The following is a 206-nucleotide window of genomic DNA, read 5'->3' as shown; positions in this document are numbered from 1 at the left end:
TTTCCTCCCTTTCCCGCCTGACTTCACGGCATCAAACGCTGAAACCCCCCTGCTGATAAGGTGGCGGAAGCATTGAGTCAATATTTCTCAATCCCCCCCCACCCTGCCCATCTTGCGGTGATCCTGAAACCCCTCTCCCCGGCTGGATCAAGACAACCGATCCCCCCCACCCCCAACTCTGTACTTCTTCATTTTTGTTATTACCC

Source organism: Gadus macrocephalus, chromosome 23 (genome assembly GCF_031168955.1).
Source record: "Gadus macrocephalus chromosome 23, ASM3116895v1".
NCBI lineage: Eukaryota > Metazoa > Chordata > Actinopteri > Gadiformes > Gadidae > Gadus > Gadus macrocephalus.
Note: the sequence above shows the minus strand (reverse complement) of the source record.